Below are 18,632 nucleotides of genomic sequence, written 5' to 3' on the forward strand. Positions count from 1 at the left end.
GCACCAGACATTAACAGTTCAGTTTGTAGATGAAAGAGAAGTTCCAGCCCCTAAGAATAAACATACCTACAAACTGATCTGATAATAGGAAGAGTTTTGCAACACAAGATAATACTAATAAAACAGGAAAGATGGTTACAAAATCTGTTCTTGAAAGAGTCCTAATCACGTCATGAATTTAAGAGATTATAAATTATTGTCTTTACTACTTCCTCTAGTGCTTTACATTCTGTTTACCAAAGAGAAATAGCATGCAAGGAACTCATATAGCAGGTGTTCCACTTTGCAGCAGTGTCCCACTTGGCCACCACGGGCCACACACCAGCAGTGGGGCACCTCTGCTGATGCACGACAGTTCCAGAGATGAGGCACAGCTGGGGCATGAGAATGGATTCAGAATCCAGCACTAGGTAACCAAAAGCTGCTGCTGCTTCTGAAATGTCAGTGCTTGGGCAGACATTTTCCGCTGGAATTACATGATGCTCTTCTAGTTTTGCATCTGTGTTCCTGAATACACTGCAACTCAGTGCCAAATTGCAACTGTTCTCACAAATATTCCTTTCTAGCCAGAGACCAAGTACTTTTAAAGCTGGTCTCTGGTCAGGATCAGGCTAGTTCAGTTACTATTCTTAATTCTGGGTCTCTATTACACAAGCCCACACAAATACTTCAGCCCAGAGCCAGGAATTCCCCTTCATTTTCCATCACCTCAGCCTGTAGCATCTGGTAAATAAAAATACAGTCTCTCATCTAAAAGGAGCAGTTTATCTAGACATGGGTTACAGCACTTTCTTGCTGTGTCCAGCCTGTGGAACTTCAGCCTCAACTGCCTTCTTGTTTCACCTGGGAAGTTCTCCTTTTCTCCTGGCTGGGTCTAAATGTGGAGATGCCTCCAGAAGAAGGCTTTGAATGGCACATTCATAGCCAAGAATGTACTTCATCTCAAAAAGAACCACAGGAGTAGCCCCACTGCCTTGTCCTTACAAGACTACAACAATAAGTAGCCTCTACCTGGAAGGTTTACAGAACTTAAAAACCATAGAAAACCTACTGCTGCCATTCTGGACCTGAGAAGGATTTATTCTAACACAAAGCACCCTTTAAGACAATATATTAGTAACTTTGTAGGAAATGAATAATGGATTTTATTTTGCACAGAATAAGTCAATTAGACAATATGTTGGTCTTGTTATCTGCACAATGAAATAGGGGAATGTTTAGGGATTTTTTAAATGGCCCAAAATCTACTCTCACAGTTAACAGCTATAAATATAATTACAAATTTTTCATAGGCAAGTACAGAATAAAGTTATTTTTTCCACTACTGCTTTTCACAGATCTCAAGATCACAAAGATTTTACTCAAAACTTAAATGCTAAGGTATTGAACTTGCAGGACAGTGGTGCTTAACAGATGAACATGTATCACTGAATGACTGCAAAACAAGAGGGAGAGAACACTCTAAAAGTGACTTTGCTATATTTAGGAGCAGCACAATCAATACAATACAAACATCAACTCCACGAATATAACTCGGGTTAGTCGCCAATGCCTGGAGCCAGTACATTTGCAGATAAAAAAAAAAGTAAATAATTAAATAAATTAACAGTTAAATCAGTCTGATAACACAAGGGGAAAGATTCCAGTAAAAGAATTTGCCAGGCACAGAAGAAATTTTTTTTATTTGGGGAATTTTTTTCTTTTATTTGGGGCAATTTACCAAATCTTTACATGAGTTCAGCAATCTCTTAGCTATTCTTCACACGTTTACTTTGATTTTGCTTTAGTTACTGTGAGACTGTTCAGCAGCCAAAAACATTGAGGTGATACCACACATGGGCAAAAAATAACAGGAAAAAAAATAAAATAGTGGCAATCTAACAGCCTCTACTGACTTTGCAGCTCAGAGGGAAATGTTGCATTATAATCTGGATGCAATCAAATCTCTGGTGGGTTTGTAAATCATTGCTAAGAATAATCTGTCTGGTTGTTTACACTGTTTAGAAGAATACTGGTGTCAACACCCAAAGTTTGATTTCCACGTTGGCCTGAACTCTTTCTTCTGTAACTATTCACAGACAAAATTTTGTCATCTCTATTAGTCAGACCTTCTGGAATAGTCAGAGAGTGAAGTTAATAGGTCTCCACAAATCATAAGTGATAACTCCCATGCAGAAAAGGAAGAAAGAAAACATCACCACTGGACTGAAAGACATCCATGAAAACAGTACTGTGGGGTTTTACATTTACTGAATTACTGACTTCTGCATGGTACACATTCCATTTACAATGAAAAATCCTACAAATGTACACAAAAAACAAGGAGAATTGACTACTACAGTTTGGATGTGTAGGGTTTTTTTGTTCTTGTTCTTTTTCAAACTAAAAAGTGATCATACACTATTAACCTCTGCCAGCTAGTTTTAATGTTTGCAATTTTATCCACTGGAAGGAAAGAGAGAAGAAACAACAGTTGAAGGCATCTGTTTCCAAATGTTTGATTGGATATGGTTCAAAGAGTCTGCAGTTCAACTCTTCAAGAGGTGCTCTCATTAAATAATACAAATCCTTTGTATATGATCTTGCACCTGCTCTTTTCAGTGGAAACCACATTTATAATGTTCACTCCTTAGTGTTTCTGAGATACAGCAGCCAAGAGTAAGGAGCCTAAAAGGTGCTCCCAAAATGCAACACACATAAACTTGTTGCTGTGGGTGGTTGGGAGTGACTAATTCTGTGCATTTAAAATTAGTAAATTAGTAAATTGTACTTACATGCTCTGAGTTTGCAAGGACACATTTTTTTGTTGCTGCTATTACAACCAAACTAAATGTAATATGGAATCACATTTTTGTTGTTGCTGCCATTACATATGAACTCATATGTATGAGTTCATATGATTTCATATGAAATCAGTTAAACAAATATATGCACCCTCCTATCTGCATTATCTCCATTCATCCCTGGGCATTAAACTGATATTGCTATCATTTATTTCTGTATATAGGTGGATGTTCTTTTATAGCCACTGGATTAAGCTTAAACATTTAAGGCAAAAGGCTTTTGAACTTTAGTTGTCCCTGAGTAAGATTTGGAAACATTGCCATCTGTAGCCTTCATCTCCTCTCACTGAGGTGAATCCATAGATCCAGCACTGTGTTCATATAACTAAAAACCACCCACATTGCTTCCTTATATTTCTCACTTTTTGAACCATAGCAGTATGAGCAGAGCACCAGAGAGAGAATACAAGTATTTCCAAATACTCAGAAACAGGCTCTTCTCAAGAGCCCTTATTAGTAATCCAGGTCTGCTCCTATTGAATTTATTGGGACTTTTATCATTGTCTTGGAAAAAGAGAAAGATAAAAAAATAAATCAGAGGCTCAGCTACAGAAATGTTAAACACATCCACAGAAGTTTCCCTGAAAGGCCAGTGAAGAGTTGCACCCAATCCTTCCCTGATGCTGTTTGCTTTTTCACTCCAAACATTCCCCAAAAGTCCTGACATCACCCACGTGCCATAGCCACTTCCTTCTTATGGCAGACAAAGAAGAATTTTTCCTCCAGTGAGGAATTACCAAGGGAAAAAACTTGCTGAGCATTTCAAATAAAGACAATACTTACTGAGGAACTACCCGACAAGGGTTACTAAGTCCTAGAACAACAAAACCAATCACTCAAGATAAACTTCAGAGTTACACCATTTGTTAATTTTAAGCATAATTAACTACTGAAACTCATCTGGCCTAAGTAGCCATGATACCAGCAGGCTGTTACATGCACCAACATGAAGCCGAAATGTAAAAAGACAGCACACAAAGCTATTTTTAAATCTATTTCAGAGAAACTGTCTGAGGACATAGGTAAGAGGGTGTCTGTATTCATTTTAATGGTTCCTCACATGTAAGAACAAACTTTAAAACCAGTTTTGTTTATTTGTTTAGTACAGAGAATTCCTGCAAGGGAGACTAATATTTATAACATTGCTAGTCAAAGTATTCAGTCTCTGTTCCCAAGATCATCCCTCCAACTGAGGAAAGCAAGAAACAAAAAGCCCCATCTGCCAAAACCAGCCCAAATTGTTTCTATTGTTGATTTCTTTTGAAGTCAATGATACTGAAGCCTTGGGCAAATGCTTACCAACCAGGTCCCCCATTTTAGTTTTCCAAATAGCTATCCAAACAAGGTGTTGGGCTTCATAAACAACTAAGCTTTTACAAAGAGAATATTTTTTAAACTGATCCAACTATATTATGAATAACATCAAGTATTACTCAAGTGCTGCCTTTCAAAAGGCAACAGCTGAAATGTTTGATTCAGATTTGGAAGAGCAGGGCTTACTGATGCTCAAGGGGAGGCTCCAGGCAGTAATGCTTATTTTCTCCTCCACTTCATTTTATAAATGCATCTAAGCATCACTGTGGCTGGACCAGCAAGTAGAGAAAACAATCAATACCCATCCTCACCACACACAATGCAAACACTAGAAATATGCACATAAATCCCACATATGGCTCCTATGACACAGCCCCTTCAAAGTGAGGGTCTGTGTTTACATGCAGTACAACTCCTATCCATCAGAGCAGCTTATGAGCACAACAGGCATTTAAAGCTGAAAATGTTCTTACCCTGAAAAAATAGCCTTCTGTTAAGCAAGGCAGCAGATAATTCTGTGTGATTTGGGCAGAGCAATCCCCGTAGAAGCATTCATATAGGATCTCTGTTTTCAAAACTTGGGGAAGAGAAATTTAATTTTCATAGCCCTTAAACACTAAGTTTCTAATTCTAGGACTTCACCTTCCTTCTTCACTCCTTTAAGAGCTTTCTCCAAAATGGAAAGCGTGGACTTCAAACTTATTTTGCAGAAACTTTCTAATGGAAACACCAGTTTCCTTGCACACCCACTCAGATGTATACAAGTTGTGGCAACATGTCATAGAGAAATTTCACAGCATCATATACTTCTTTCACCATCTTCCTCAAGCACATCAGTTAACTTTATTCTGTGCCCTTAAATTTTGTGACATCAGACACCTGAAACTAAATGAAATATTGAAATATATTAAAATACTGTAGTATTCTTGAAAACTGCACATGAAAGAATTCTTCTGGCTATTTTTGGAGAGCCAGAGACAGAACGTGCAAAAAACTGATTTTGAGTTGCCTTAAATTTTCTGTGCCCTTTTTCAGATGAGTTTAAGACAAAGGAAATAAGCTAGATACCTTATGAGCTTAGTCCCAGGTAGGAAACTGTCAGCTACTTTCTGTACAGTCAGCAGGACCTACCAGCTCCTCATTGATCCTATTTAATTCACCATGCTACAGGTGTGTACACACCCTTTACACTTTACAATGGAAGACCTAGATTAAAACAAAATTAAATCCCCTATGAGCATCCCAACAGCAAAGAACACAGTTTAGGTTAGCAACATTAAAATTAGGTAGGCAATTTTGCTACATTGGTTTTTTAGTTATTGGCCTATAAGAGCATACCTTCCTTAAAATATATTTACATTCCTCCCCTTGAGAAGTTCAAGCTACTCAGACTGAATGATTTTTACTGCTTATAGACAAAGAAGTACCTGGGAGTAGTCTGCCTTCAGATATACAGAAAGTATGGAAATCAAATCAAACTAAGATCTGCTATTGTGGTGTGTATATATACATATATAAAGAGAGAGGGAGAGAGGGGGGCTATTACTCACACCTTGCTATGATAATGTGACTTGGCAAATACAGAGGGTCAAATGCCTCCACTCTCCCCCCCTCCATATTGTGCTGCTATAATTGGTCACCAGCAATGTGACATAGAAAAGGTTTGTACGTTCACACTCAGCTGGCACACGTCCAGGCAAAGCTTGGGGAGGGAGAGCTTCCCAAGAGTCCCTGCTAGACACACACAGTTGGAAGAAAGCCTGAAGCAAGACTGAAGATTAACAGTCTACAAAAAGACCTCCAACACCCAGACTGTGTTAGCCAGCTGAAAAGCTCATCCCCAGATTTTAAACCAGTCTGGAGACACCAGACCTGGCAGTGCCTGAGGCCAGCAGCACAGCTCTGCTTCCAGGCTGCTTAGATAACAACTGTGCAGCCAAGGGATGGACCGGGAGAAGTTATTTTAAGTCGCAATTACAAGTTCATAGTTATCAAAAGAGCCGGATGAACACAGTCGTTGCTGCTAATAGCTTCCTCTTCTCTTCTGAAAGAGCCACAAGGGTTTTAGTAATGGCAACTAAAGACAAAGTAAATAGCAGCAGGTGAAGGGTTAGGTGCACACTGCTGTCGCTACCAGCCCAGTGAACTCCAGTACCTCCCATTCTTTTTTCAGGCAGTCCTACTGAAACAGGTCTGAAACATCTCTCTTTTTTTCTTGTAGAAGTACTTAACCAGCCTCTTTCCAACAGAGGATCCAACAAACCCACCATGTAGTGGCAGTGCTCAAGATAAAGGACTGCACAAGCATCCCTCACTCTTCAGCTCAGGGCTGCGTAGCCACAAATGCACATGGGGGGTAGCAAAGTACTTTGCACTTTCAAAGCAATCACTGAGTGGCTGGGAAAAGTGTTAGAAGTCACAGCAAGAAGAAAAAGCAACACTACTGCACAAGAGGTGAGGCAGAACTTCAGAAGGGGTTAGCAGCAAGGTGATGGAGCACGAGGTATTCCCCCTTTGCTACACACAAACTAATTCCAACATGAGAACAAACACTAATGGCAGAGCCAATATTAAAAGTCACTGCCACAGCACAGAATATTCTTCAGCAAGCAAGGTTAAGTGTTGAAGGACAGCCTGACCTTGCCACAAGTTCATCTGAAGTCATAAGGCTGAATGAGAAAGTTGGGCATAAATAAGTTTTTACTTGCATGAATCCTTACACAGCTCCACCTTGGCAATGGATTTCTCTTAGATCAGTCACACAGCCATTACTGACAGCAGAGACTGATCATCATAAATTTTATGCTCCCACACTGGTGACACCCATGGTTCAGAAACAATGGTCCCATCAATCCTCCAGACCCATTACTGGCTATCAAATACAGTATTTTCTGAAAAGTATTTACTGAAATTAATTTTAATAGGATTTTATAGACCAGCTGCAATCATTTACTACAGTCTTTCGGACTACTGTGACTTTCAGAAGTCAGACATTATGTTACTTTGTTTTATTCATCATTGAAAATTTCACATGCTCTAAAAAAGTATATATGGTACCCAGCCAACACTGAGAGCTAAAGAACTCTGTGCTTTCCAGTTTTCTAAACCAAGTTCTGGAATATTTTCTTACAGCTTGGGTAACAAATTGTTGCAGAAGCTACAGTGAAGTTTTGTCTTTCTCTAATACTTACGTGATGATGTTTCCTAACCCCTTTCCTGAAAGGAGATTCACCAAAAAGTTGCAGGATTTTAACTTTTTTTTATTTTAAAATCTGGCAAGAAGATGCTGCTCAAAGACTGTGCCACACACAAACTGGATGAGCAGCCAACTGCTGAGTGGGAGGCTCATTAAAAAAGGCCATTTGCTTGCCATATGTCTCTTTCTTCTAGACAGACTAATTCTAGTCATTAAAATTTTGACCAGAAATGCAGATTAGCAAAGCAACTTTTTGCTAAAATGGCACCAGAAATTTTCCTAAGCCAAGCATTAAGAGCTACTCAGTGCTCAGAGCAAGTTATCAGTTTGACAGGGGAGCCCTGATCCCAAAGCAGGGCTGGCACACTGCCTCATCCTTGCAAGGCTGGTGTTTCCTGACCTCCCAGCAGGGAGCCCTTGTCCCTCCATCTCCTCCTCCTGCTGCCATCCACCACTACCCATGTTGCTGCTGCTCCTGTGCCCTACTTCCCCCTCCAGCAGCACCTCCTGCTCACACCTCTCCCTCCCTACTACTGCCCTAACACTCCCAGAGCCAGCAGGGTGACAAAAGTCAGCACAAGCACATCTGGTCCCAGCCATCTGCCTGGAACAGCTCTTGCAGACCTTTGGATTCACCAGATCCATCAGATTCTTTGATGCCTTGGTGTGTCTTTCACAGTGTGTGTACTGACACACCAGCAGACCAACAGGTAACCCACAGGCAGCCACAAATTCCTAAAGTGGGACAGTGGTCAAGTCAGCAGCAATCAGATTGAAAAAAAAGGAAAACATGCAATCCACCCCAACCCTTAGGATTTGAAGTCCATCTCAGCCTTTTTTACACTCAAATAAAGCAGTTTTTCAGATAGGAACATATGCATACTAGATCTTATTATAAATGTCCCTCTCTCTTCTATTTACATTCTATTTTAAGACACTACCAGCCTGAACTCAAATTCAGGTTTTTTGTTGATTTTATTTAGAAAGTTTGTCTAAATTCTCGTGTTGTTTCTATAGCAACTCTCCTCTTGGATGGCTCAACAGCACTGCATAGAAAAAATCTGATACCATGAACAGTTACAAGTATTGTCCATTTCCCCCATCCAAAGCCCCACAGTGTCTAGTGAAGCCTAAGGCTGATTTAGTATCATACAGCAACTTCATTCCTACTCAGAGTATTTCCCATCCAGGACGTGCTTTAGCTTTTCTCCTACACTGACTCAGAGGGACACATCCTTCCCAGCAGCTGGTTCTGCGTTTCTAAGCCACATTTGTAAGAATCTCTCAACTCAGATCCATGAATATAATGCAGCATTACTTTGTTTTTCTTCTATTTTTGGCAATGCCATTTGTGTAGCCAATGTCTTAATTCTCCCACATACTTTGAGCCCATGTAATTAATTCAGCAGAGACATAGTAGCTAAAGAACTGGATTATTCAAGTCATCCTGCCATCTATCTCACCCATCTCATCCATTTCACTTTTCCCATCAAGCTTCACAGTGATCCCACTTAGCCTACACAGGCTTTACTTTTTGGGTCTGGAAATGCAGAGGCCCAGGCAGCATTTTATCAGAGACAGCTTTCTCAGTCAGTACCTTCTGCTGAATGCTTTCTTCTACACAGACACACACCGCACACTCGCCTATGCTCAAAAAGTTATAAATTGTTAAGAAAACTAAATAAAGTACACAAACCAATTAGTCTGGCAGAACACAACAAATGCACTTCCCATCATTTTGATGAAGCACCTCAGGTGGGATCTTGCATCCAGCTCACACATCCCTCTTCCTTTTTGAGCACGTACAGCCATCATAACAAAAATGGGACCTTTCACAGGATGAGCTGGTCCACACACAGCAAAAGAAGGATCAGGTGAGTGCCATGAAATAAGGCAACAAGGAACAGATGCAGCTGGTTTGAGTTATTTCAGGCACTCAAATGCAGCCAGCCAGCCTTGGCTGGCCATTCCCAGTCCACTGCAATATAGAATTCATGTGAGATGAACCGGAAAGGTTGAACTGGTGACAAATATTTAAAGAGTGCAATGTCAAGGTGCCTCCCCTGAAAAACATAACCTCAACACATTGATTTGAAAGGTCTTTCTTAAATCTACATAGGCTATCAACCATCCAGGATGACAGCAGCATCTGTCAGTGCTGTAGATTTCATGACAGGTGGCTCAGCAGCCTGGTGTTCCTAGTTTGAGGACATTTATGAAAGCCCTTTTACAGCGTACAATGCATTTCCTTCTTTGCCTCTGCTCCACCCAGCTATGGAGCCAAACTGCACACTTGGGCTCAACAGAAGAGCTGGGGCTCACCTGCAGTAAGGGGGATGAATGGAAGACAAAGCCTCATGTCTGCACATAAAGCTGCAAGAAGGTAAGTACAGGCTTTCAGTTTCTCTCTGTTGCACAGATCCTTCAGAGCAAGAAGTTCAATACCCATGTTCCTCCTATGCAGGTAATAATGGTCACCTTTGCTATTAGTGTTAATAACTTCCCTCCCCTCCCTGCCATTGAGACAAGTTCATCTCTGCCAAGTGAGAACAGAAAATCCCTGCACAACAGCTCACAACAGTGGGAAATGCCAGTTTTTCCACTTCTTTAAATTTCAAAGCTCACAGAAGTGCCTTTCCCTGACACAGCAAAATCACTGCCTTGGATCACAGGCTAAATTAATCACACAAATTACATTCTCCATATAAACAGTTATACATGACTTAAATAGCATGGTTTTATTTTCCTATTGGCACAGTGGTTCAGTCAAAGCTTAGGACATCCATGATGTCAGCTGCTTTAATTGGCAGCACTGACGTGACCAGCTCTTGTTCCCAGACGTGAAGTGTGCTGGTTTCCATAGGGAGGATGCTGACTGAAGAATTCCTACAACACTTCCTATCAGTTGTTTTCAGCAGCAAATACTGGCTCCAGCAGAAAAAAAAAAAAAAAACCACAAAAAAACAACCAAACAAAAAAAAACATCTGTTTGGGCATCCAAAAATCCAAAAATTCAAAGATGACATCACCCTGTGAGATTTCTCTACAACTCCCTCCCTAAGCACACATGACCTATCAAAATTCTTGCTCCACATTCCTTCCAGCTGGGTTCTGTATTTACAGAAGGGAAAGACATCAATAATTTTTGCCTTGCTCGTTCGCCATGTCAGCTCAGTTGTAACAGTTCCCCCTCCGGCCCCCAGAACGAAAAGGGACAGTCTGTCTGAAAGAGATTTCACAGACTAATTATAGAAAGCTCATGGCAATTTCTTCCCTCACAAATTCCCATGCAGATTTAGTCCATGCAACAAGTCATCAGTAAAGGAAAAAGTGGGGATGAACTTGAAACAAAGTGAAACCAAAAGCAGAAGAATTAACCAAATGAAAAAGAGATGTGCAGTAGTCCATGACCACATTCTCCAAGCATTAAGGGCTTTATTTCTTTGCAAGTCTTCATCCTCTAGTAGCATGAACTGTGATTCAGGTAAGAGTCATGGGATAGCTGCATTGGTGTCTGCTTCATTCCTAGCAGTTATATGTTCTTGCTTTCTACTGCACCTGGTACTCTGTAAAAATGAAATTTCATGCAGCCTTGCATAAGAGATTATGCATCACTGCTCATATGAACCATCAACTCAAAATATCCTATTTCTCATAATTTAATAAAAAATTCTCCCCCCAAGTTTGCACAGAAGAGAAATCATATTTTTAACTGATTAAACATAGCCTTTACAACTCCCTTTACCTCATTAAGGGATAACTTCAAAGCCAGATGGGTGGTGTTAAAACTGTAAATTCCTACTTTAGGAAAACTGGTGTGAAGTTCCAGATTGTAATTACAGAGTATAGAGTAAGAAACCCTCTTTTTGAGCTCCTTAACTATCCTTAAGGACTTTTAACTATATGGTTTTCTACAGGCCTTTCAGGCAGGCAAGGGGTGAAGCAGCTCCTCACTTTATTCATGCCTTGCTCAGTGCCTAGAAACAGGAACTGCTTCCCTGCCCCAACCTTGCTGGCAGGAGCTCACCAGCTGGGCAGGCTGTAGTGCTCATGCAACTCCTCCCTTCTGAAGTTAGATCTCATGAAAGAGGAGAACAGCTGTCTCTTGGGAACTCAGGAGCCACACTTCCAATTTTCTCGTAGCTAGTGCTTAGGGTAGCTTCAAATCGATAGAAACGTGGGATCAGACCAGAACCTCGAGTGCAGCACTGAATACACCTCAGATTCCCACTGGGGATCTGCCTTTTTCTCTCAGCTTCCCAGTGGTTAAGTCAGGCAGCTTTTAAGACCCTCTCCCAAGCACTTAAGTCTTTCCAGCATCATGCAAATGAGCCCAGCACTCCACAGTACCAGCCAAGAGCTCAGGCAAAGTAATTCAAGCAATGCCAAGCAAATCCTGTGTGATTCAGGCCATCTCCCAGTCTTCTGGGAACAAGTTTCCTGGCTGCTATTCTACCCTGTCCTCAATTGCAATCTTTCAAAAAGTCATCCTCCCCAGTTAATTTCTTTTGTACGAGCCTCTAGAACTTTTTCCCAATTGATGCAACTCTAATTGGCTTCTTTTGCTGCTCATGGAGATCTGAAACAAGCAAACAGAATGAAACAAAAAACCCCACCAACCACCTTACAGTGAATGCTTGTAAGGTCACAGCTGAATTTCAGCAAGTTTCAAGTTTGCAGACTTTGAGTAACAGCCAAGAACTGTGGAAGTCTGAGAGGAACATGTGATATTAGGAGTCATCATTTGTAAAAGTTGCAAGTTTTCCCTCTCTCCTCCTACCTCCCTTCTCACAAATCAAACACAAAGTTCAATGCTGAGACAAAATTCAGGGTTTTTCTTTTCAGAACAAGGATAAGATTATGCTTGTGCTGAAGTCAAGGTAGATGGGAGCAAGAGGGCAAGACAGCTGTATTTAAAAGCATACACCTCTTCCCACCTAGTACCTCACTGTAACAGGATTGGAAAATGTCCCCATCATCACAAGCTTTTGGTCTCTTTAAGGCACCAAGCAAACCCCATGGAACCAAGCACATTTTAGAGTAGAACCGGTGCCTACAAACCACAGACTCTTACTCCAGGTTAGAAAGAAAGAAAATAAAATATAAGTATTTTCTTTCAATGAACTTCTGGGACACAGACTTTTCCTCCATTACTTGCAATATTACTACCCTGTGAACTAATGCCACTTTTTTCATTACATCAAAGAGCAACAGTCTTTGAGGGCTGCAGACTTATAGCATTTCCAGTTTTGCTGTCTGGCCCATCTGAAATACCTGAAAGGTAAATTGGAACTAAAAGCAGGTTAAATGTAGTATCATTAAAAAGCTGGATGAAAATTTTGATATATCCACCCACCAAACTGAACATCAAGCAAATTCTACAAGTTCTGTAGGGGATACCAGACATAGGTTGTATATACACAAAGAAAGAAACAGGGAAAAAAAGAAGGGAAGACATATGTATATTTTCCTTAGCAGTTATAAAACAAAATCCAAAGTAGACAAGATTCTCCAACACAGGTGATCTGACAAATTGGGAATATTTCATTAAAATTACGTAAAAATCTGCTGCTTCACCAGACTGGCTAATAGGGGGAGATGAAAGAACAGGAAGAACAAGTGCACCCAGAGATGCAAAAGAAACAAGCAATTTTTGCCAGCAATCTCATTGACTGTATTTTGATTCTGCTATTTGATATTGCACTGTAGATCAATGGAGAAATGTTTGCCAAAATTTAAATGGGCACAGAAAGTGAAGTAACAGACAGGACCATGGGAAAGTCTGACAACTTGATGGTAACTCTGTGAGGGAAAAAAAAAAAAGACAACAAATATGGATATTTGCTTGTATATAAGAAGAGTTCATCCAGTTTTTCAAGGTGACAGGTTTGAGAAGCTAGGAATATGAAAAATTTCCAGACTACAAAGCTGTGATTTCCTAGAATAAAAAAAATAAGTCTTTGTGGGAAAAATGAGATAGCAACAAACTAAAATCAAGTCAATAAATATATTTTAAAGCATAAACATTTTCAGAAAAGCATGTAATGATGCTGTATGGGCAATTACAAGTGTTACAGACACTACTGATCTCAGAGTTGAGGAGGCACAAACTGTTCAATACAATGAATGCCCTCTCTTTACAATCAGACTTTTAAATGAATACCAAATACACTTTCTTCTACATGTTTATGGGGAAAGGTTGCTGTTCTCAAGAAACTTCACACAGTCAAATATTCAGAACTACAGAAGTCATATTTCTCTTTTAAAAGCATGAAGGCTAAATGCTGGTGGCAATGCTTTCTTTTATTAGAAGTACTTGTGAAAAGTTTTCAAACCTCTTTTCAAACAGATTGTTTTGCAGATGTACAACTCTTCAGAAAAAAAGGAAAAAAACTAAACAAAACTTGAGTACTGGGGGATTAAATGTGTGGGAAGGTTGTTTTCTTGGTTTTCTTCTGAGGAAGAAGATATCCATTCATTAATCATTTACCAGCCCACGTACACATGGCAGCCTGCCTCTCTCAGGAGCACTGCATTTGGGCCCTGCTCTCTAGAAAGTGATATTCAGCTGCAGAGCACAAAAGCCTCAGGAGAACTATGTGATAGCTCGGTGCCAGGCCAAGTTCAAAGCAAAACACAAATTAAAGTGCAAAACATTTCATATCAGGGAGTGGTGTGCCTGTTGGCTGGAAAGGACTCACCTAAGTTCTTTACTCAGTTCTCTCTCTAAGGCAGTGTCCCTCCCTGCCTTAGATCTCACCCACCTCTTTGAACTTAAAATTACCCCATCAGAGCAGTGCTGCTCAGCTCACTGAGAAGAACAGGCATCGCTTTCCCTGGCACACCCGCTCTTCCAAGGGAGGCACAGCACCAGACAAAGAGCTCTTTGTCCAGCACCACCTTCCCTGAGCAGCAGACAGCATGAAATTGCATCTGAGGGAGTGGAGAGGCTGAGTTGAACTTGAGCAGGCTCTGTTCCCAAAGTAGCACAAGCTGGCAGCAGATACCTTAATGCTGACAAGCAAAGGATGCGTGCCAGTCTAATGCTCGCTCTTCTCCCCAGGGCCAGGCAGAGAGCCCTACAGCAAACCTACAGAAGACTCAACATAATATAAACATCTCACAATATATTGTAAACATCTCAAAGTGCACAGCATCACTGAAGGAAAACTCTGAGCTCTTGCAGACCTCCCAAACCCCCATGCAGCAGGTTCAGGGTGGCTAATGAGGAAGAGCAGCTGCTGTCACTGTCATCATCTCAAGGCAACTGGGAGATACCAAACTCACACCATGCTCTCCTCCCTCAGTGTCCAAGGGAGAGCAGATAGCAATAAGCCTCCAGGAATGGCCAAACTGTGCCTTGGAGGCAGCCATGCCTTTGGACCTGAGAGAGCATTTCTGCAGGTGCAGGTTGCAAATCTCAGGGAGCTGTCCTGCTCTCCTGCTGCCAAGGCAAGTTCACTCCTGAGGAGACCTGCAGAGAGCGTCTTGCTCCGTGTCAGCAGGACACGGGGAGGAGCAGGCACAGCTCCGTGAGTAACTAATCAAACCAGTAGAAACAGGTTTCAGTGGGGTGTTTCTTGTACACCACTTCCAACACCAGAGAAGGGCCTTCTGACTCATTCCCACCCAACACCCACCTGTGGAAGGTTCACATGACAAGGTTTTATACTTCCTCATTTAAAAGACATTAAGAAAGCTATCAGCTCACTTAGGTAAGCAACCAGAGTGATTACTCTGTATTAGCAATTGCACACCTTCAGTCTGTGGCAGGGAGGTGTGAGTTCACAGGAGTATTTTCAACATCCAGGATGTGCTACAGTGTGGCACACCCTGGAGCAGGGTGTTACTTTCTAATATCTTTATAGAAATATTTTTGTTATTAGTTGCCTCCTGTGTGCACACACATGGCGGCAGAGACCTAAGAGGCATTCCCTCCAAACTCTGGGCAAAACTGAGTAGAAGACTACAGAAAAAGAAAAGGATTTTTACATTTGTGAGTTTGTCTTTTTTTTTTTAAAACATCACCTCAAAGGAACAGCCTTCCTCTCAGAATGGAAAAACTGAACAGTTGAGAAAATGAACCATCGGTTGCATTAAGAGAGATAAGGCCCTGAAAAACCCAACATTAAAAGTCCTGTTATGATTTGATTAAACATGGGAGTGAGCGTTTGGGGCAAAATGACCTGGATGCTGCCAATTGATCCCAAAGTACTTTTTTCTTTCATTGCATGCACTCACAAACACTAGCACGGCCTTTGAAAGAGAAGACTGCCCTGTGTAGGTGGGGGTATGCACACACTCCACAGCCTTCTGTGCCACTTTTCCTGTGCAGCAGGTTTTTAGCAACCACATCCAACTTGATCATCCACTTTCACATCAATAATGTGCACACATAAACAACTATGGCCATGTAGCAGAGGCATTTACAGCAGACTGAACCCAAGCCATTTACAGTCAGAGCAGAACACCTCTGTGGCTTGAGCTGATAAATCCTCAGAAACACAAACCTCAGAATCCCCAGGAAGATAGTTTTGAGCTGTAGAGTCCTGGAAAGTAATGCAAGAAGAATCAGACAGCACCTGAGGGCCACAGTATTAAAACCCTGAGAGTGTCTTCAGTGCCTTTCAGTTATCACAGAATATGTCTGAGTTGTGGTCACCAGCATGTCCCTGGCACACATCTTCCTATGCAGAACCTTTGCAGAAGACTGAAAAGTATCTTTCTTGGCAAGCAGCAGCACAGCAAAGTGTAATTCAGCACAGCAAAGTGTAATACCAACAGGCCCTGAATCTTCCAAATTGAGATCACAAACCAGTATTTTCCAGAGGCTACCAGGGGAGATATCTATCAAGGTGAAGGTTACTGTGCTGCCTAAGCAAAATCTAACAGTAATATTTTATGTCAGCTAGAGGGTATTGGTAACACACACTTGCTTTTAGAGTAGAAATTAAGGATATCAGAGTACCAGGAACAAAACATAACTAGCTCCGACAGAGAGCTGATAAGACCTTCCTGTAAGTATCAAGTGTGAATTGTGAACCTGAAGAAAGGAAACAACACCAAGGGAATGTCCATCTGCTGTGATGGTTTACCTTGGATTCTTGTGAAACCCATTCTTTCAGGCCAAGACAGGGCACTATCAGGACATTAATTTTAATATGCTCTCCATTCCATATGCATGTGAAGACTTTTGTTGTTTTAAGTGCCAGAAATGCATTAGTTATTTCGTTTTAATTACATAAAAATTTAACTTGATGCTACATTAACTTTAATTTTTACTATAAAGAGAAGCAGACTGGAGAGAATATTCAAGAGAGAATGGTTACACTAACAGCTGTCATATATGATCTTTAATAGCAAAAGTTAACCATGTCTGCCACCACCAAAAGAAACAACCTGCTATGCTTTTCATAGTAGGGAAAGCACCACCAGCAAGACTGCACAACTCAGGTTCTGGTAATAAAATTTCACTTAAATGTAATGTACAGCATTCCCCCTCTTTAGTAAGGCTTTATTGTATTTATTTTGTATTTGCTTTATTGTATTGTTTAATAAGTGTATCAAAACCTGATTTAGCAAGTAGCAAAATAAGATTTACTTTATGCTCATAGTTATATATACATGAGCGATGACTTTATGGTACTTAAACTGTAATCTCAGGAAAACAAAATCAGTTTCAGTGTCTCTTCCTGCTCAACTGTTACAATGAAAATCATGTTGCAATTTGTGACATTCTAGGGTTAAAGAACAAAAAAGGTACTCTATTCAAGCCAAAAAAAACCTTTGAAAGTCATTTCAATGAACTCTTATATTCCATCTGCAAGGGTCATTCTGGTAGGCAGTACATTTCAGCTGACAGAAGTTTAAAGTTTAACCATGTCCCATAATCCAGGCCAGCACCCAGCCCAGCAGGCTGGCTCGGGCAGCTCCATTAAACCTGGCATCTCCAGCAGGGAATTTCAGATCCCAAAAGCAGTGAACTGAGACAGTGCAGCGCTGACAGCACACTCAGTGCTGGCTCACACACCTCTGGATGGTCTCCACAGCAGCACAAGCTCATCTTTAGGCTATGGAAGACACCTCTAACTGCATTTAGATGTCACCATCCAAGTGCCAAACTGCAGGCTTCACTAGCTAACCCTTCACATGTGTAGATTCATCTCTCCTTTCATGGAGGCAAGCCCACCAGACATGCTCTGGTTCTGCAAATTAGCCCAGACCATTTTTGGGATGTTCCTTTGGCAACACTGGAGCTCATCTCGTGTTCAGTAAATGTCCTCACTAGTGGAAGCTTCTGAACTTTCAGGTATTTTCATGTCATTAATGAGGGTTTTGTGGCAGGGAACTTTCTTTGACAGCAAAATGTATTTTGCTAACTAAACACACCCTCTTTTCCTGCATTAACACAAGCCGGGAAGAAAAGCACATTGACACTTTTGCTGTATCTCAGGGGATGGATTTTTATTTTTCTGGTGTCTGTGTAAATTTAAGATATGAATGAACGGAAACATGAAGAGTCAGGAAACCCTGCTTAGCATATCTTTGTTAACTTTAAAAATGAAGAACCAAACCAAGCCTTCAGTAAACCCATTAAGATCTCTTATGCCGTTAACCATTTTATTTTCAATTCTCCTTCCAGGAATCAGTGTAAGGATTTTAAAACATGGCATTCCGTTCAAAGGAAGTGAAGTGTTTATCTGTCCACACCACTGGAGCTTATGCAGCCAGGAGGTGTGAAAAAAAGGATCAACATTACTAAGCATAAGCACCAGAAAATGTTTATCCTAAGAAAGTTAACTTCAGAGAGTTTTAAAACCATATACATTATGACACTATATGCCATCAGACCAAAGTTTTTAAACATATCATAGAAAAATTAACATTCCAGCAGTGAACTCCAAGGAGAAACAGTGCCTAAGAAGGCAAAAGGTGTAATTTCCATCATTGGAATAGGGGGCATTGCTGCAGCTGCAGCACTGGTGGGACTGACACAAAGCAACTCAGCCAGGTTTTGTCCAACTCAGCACATCCTCAGTGCACAGTGTTTTAAAGGAGACTGTAGCAGAGCCAAGCACATTATTTAATTGATAACTGTTTATATAGAAGACTAATGAAAACTCTAAACCCACCTCTTAACTTTGTAGCCATGGCTCTTTCAGTTCACACTTTCCAGCTTTGAAAAGTTTTCTACCTACTGCTGTAACATAAACAGTTCCCACTCATTGTATTGCTCTGTTCAGCTTGTGATAAGAACACTAAACAGCAGGAAAAAGTAT

At 40.8% G+C, this 18,632-nt stretch overlaps 1 protein-coding gene across 2 annotated transcripts in view; it reads right to left on the bottom strand.

Moving 5' to 3' along the window:
- Positions 1-18,632, bottom strand: part of GAREM1 (GRB2 associated regulator of MAPK1 subtype 1) — a 102,329-nt gene that overhangs the window by 60,014 nt on the left and 23,683 nt on the right. The window lies entirely within an intron of this gene.

This window comes from Zonotrichia albicollis, chromosome 1 (genome assembly GCF_047830755.1).
Source record: "Zonotrichia albicollis isolate bZonAlb1 chromosome 1, bZonAlb1.hap1, whole genome shotgun sequence".
NCBI lineage: Eukaryota > Metazoa > Chordata > Aves > Passeriformes > Passerellidae > Zonotrichia > Zonotrichia albicollis.